A 3,354-nucleotide genomic window follows, 5' to 3' on the forward strand; every position below is an offset into this window, starting at 1 on the left:
ATTGATAACAAAAGTCCAAGGTCACTCATGATCCATGAAAAAAATATATAGAGAGAAAACAAAAAACTAGCAATCTGGAAGTTTTGCGCCTTGGCATTATCAGAATGAAAGTTTAGTAATATGATAGCTGACGTCAAACAGAGTTGCAAATCCAAAAGATGGCCATTTGTTCCCCTATTATGGAAGTTAATTAACAATTGAACTTGTATCCAACAAATTAAAGAATGAAAAATTACTGGACAAGTTGGAAAATATGTTATTGTTTCATTTTTATGCTCGCATAATCATTGTGGTACTAATCAACCGTATACAAATTACAGGGCACTAATTGGATAATCAACTAACTGCTTGCATTTAAAGCAATGTAGAAGGTTTCATCACTTAACAAGACCTCATAAAAACAAGTCCTTCATCAAGTTCACCAGCATTACTACAGTAGATCGATAATTCACGAATAGTTTAATGATTTCAATGCAAGTAAATGATCAAAATCAAGACTAAAAGAGATTAAAGCAGGAACCGGAACCGAGAGTGCGATGCTTTTACCTTGACGAAGGAATCGGAAGCGATGAGACAGAACCAACAATTGAGTTATTGGAGATGGATACCAGCCATTCCCTATGACCTTGATGACTGTTATCACCATCATGGACTTTCATTGCTACTTGAAGGGGTTGCAGCCCATCCCTGAGATCTTCACTGATCAAACCTTTGTAAACTCTACCAAATCCTCCAACACCCAAAACATGATCCTGCCTAAAATTCCCAACTTATTACTGAAAATGCCATACTAATTAACTCATGCCATACTAATTAATATCTATAACATGCCATACTAATTAACTCATGTATCTTGACATCTACATACTAAAAATGACTCCATATCATATCTAAAATGGGATGTCCCTTGCTGTCAGATTCTAATTGCTTTCTCTCATAATTCCTTGGTCGAATTACTTCTTCTTCAAGTAGTTTCCACCTTTCAGAAAACGGAAACTACACCACCCAGAAAAAGCAACATGAGATAACTCTTGACACACTTAGCATATACAGTGGAAATTCATGACACAGACATGTATTGAAATTGTAATCACTAGAAAAGAATAGGATTTGAGCTGGTAGAGAAGGATAAAAATGAAAACTGTATGGAACGAGACTAGATGATAACTAAATAGGTCATAGGCTAGAACAGTAAGGTCATAGCAAAATATAGTAATACACAAAGTTACAGACATCTGGAGATGTTTTAAAATACATCTTTTACATCAATGTTTCAAAGGGTAGGAATGATAAAAGCTTTTGGTTGCTCATTCTAAAATGCAAACCAGCCAAAACATGGTTACATGGGAATTTAAGCTGCTTATCACATGAATTAAATTTCCTTTCTCATCCGTCTTCCATCTATTCTCCGATAGCTATGTATGCACAAATGACTGTCTTTGGGAAATGACGCAAAAAGTAGTGTGCTATTCCATTTCAGATAAGACAGTCAATTAAGCAGGTTTCAGAAAGAATGATGAGCAGAATATGGAAAGTGGCAATACCTTCATAACGGAGAAACCGTTTAATGCAACCAAATCATATGCTAAATATCTTCTCTTCTGTCCTACATCTGGAATTTGGTCGATAATCATTTCCCCATCAATCAACGTATTATTATGGAAACTCTTTTCATGAAAAACAGAGAGATTAGGCATAAATACAGATTATATGAGTTATAAAACTTCAGACACTTATAAAGCCAGAAAAGGTGTACCTCAGCAGCATTCTTTAGGGGAAACCGCATTTGAACCCTACGAAAATAGAAGTTTCGATCAATTAGGTAGCACCCCATACTGTTAATGAACATCATGTAGCGGGTTCCATCAGCCTTCCATGTAGCATAGTAGTATCTTTGTCTTAGTAGTTGCAGATTATCTCTGCACATAACATAATATTGATTAAAAATGAGTGTTAATATGTATTTTCTAACATAAATAAATTTGAATAACTAGGAGCTCCAACAAAGAAAATGTGCATCCTTACTAATTATACTTCTGGCAATAAATTTTCAATAAAAAGAAAAGTGATCAGATGTGTGTTTGTATGCTGTACAAATAACTTATAATTTCTAAAATAATGTAGGCAAAAAATGAATATGGAAAAGCACACACCCCTATTGTGATTCTTGCAGACTGTTCATGCCATTGCGCCCCCAGAGGACAACTCACAAAATGTCTGATTCATGAAGTAAATCTACTTAATGAGAAGCGAAGATAACTAAAAGAGAAAAATAAATTATGACCAAATAAACTTGTATTCAACAATATCACTTAGCATGAAGATTTCCTAGGTACTCAAAAGACAAGCCATGCCATATCATTATAAGATATACTGCCCTGTGATTCATATAGGGAGACATGTCTGGCTTATTCCAACACACAATCTAAAGACCACGCAGCAAACAATGAATAAGCATGTTGGATACCCTCAATAACAAAAGGCAAAACCACACAAACTCATTGAAAGAATATTAGATGGAAACACAATATATGTAAACCAATAGATTGTTTGTTCCAAAAATCCAAATATACATTCATAATTTTGCAGATTTGAACATTGAAACACAATGAACTACTAGCTGTCTTTCACGTCAGGCTAAAGATGTTAAATAAATAAGGTATGTATATATATATATATATACACACACACACACACACACACATATATATATATATATATATATATATATATATATATATATATATATATATATATATATATATATATATTGACAAGGATAAAGACACACCTGTTAAGAGAAACTGGATGTGAACCAGGAAATTGTGGGTTTGTTCTTCCCTAATAACCAAGAATAAGAAACAGAGAACTAATAAGAAATAAAATATAAATGAGTTAATACGATCAAATAAAACCACAGCAAATCAGACCAAATCGCATTGTGAAAATGTGACTGTTAATTGAAAATTTTAGTAGGGCTGGATCTAAAGTATAACTATATTAGTTACCAAAATAATAGGTACTTATGAATCAATAAATAACAGAGGCTCCCTGACTGATTATGTATAACAGATTCATAAAGGTTTGAAAAATAAAATTCATAAAGAAAGACCATAAAAGAAAAGTGGCAAACTGAGAAAAAACTGAATCATAAATCAAGAGGTGCTAGAAGAAGGGAAAAAAAAGTAGAGCTTATGATCTAAAATTCCAGTGTAATTGCAGCAACTTCCTATTACAGATGTAGTATTATTTAATGACCATTTAATGTGGATAATATAATTGAAAGAAATAACAACTATTACAAGGTGAAGTATCCATACCGTAGGTGACATTAAATCAAGGAATTGGTAACAG

The 3,354-nt window shown here is 33.0% G+C and overlaps 1 long non-coding RNA gene across 1 annotated transcript; it reads right to left on the reverse strand.

Annotated features, from left to right (window-relative positions):
• Positions 1-899: 899 nt before the first annotated feature.
• On the reverse strand, positions 900-2,847 carry LOC121968246. The gene is made up of 5 exons (XR_006108019.1): positions 2,792-2,847; positions 2,154-2,217; positions 1,757-1,919; positions 1,545-1,667; positions 900-996 (listed from the first exon to the last, which is right to left on the reverse strand). It is a non-coding gene; the product is annotated as an uncharacterized LOC121968246 (long non-coding RNA).
• Between the last annotated feature and the right edge of the window lie 507 nt (positions 2,848-3,354).

Source organism: Zingiber officinale, chromosome 3B, assembly GCF_018446385.1.
Source record: "Zingiber officinale cultivar Zhangliang chromosome 3B, Zo_v1.1, whole genome shotgun sequence".
NCBI classification, from domain to species: Eukaryota; Viridiplantae; Streptophyta; class Magnoliopsida; order Zingiberales; family Zingiberaceae; genus Zingiber; species Zingiber officinale.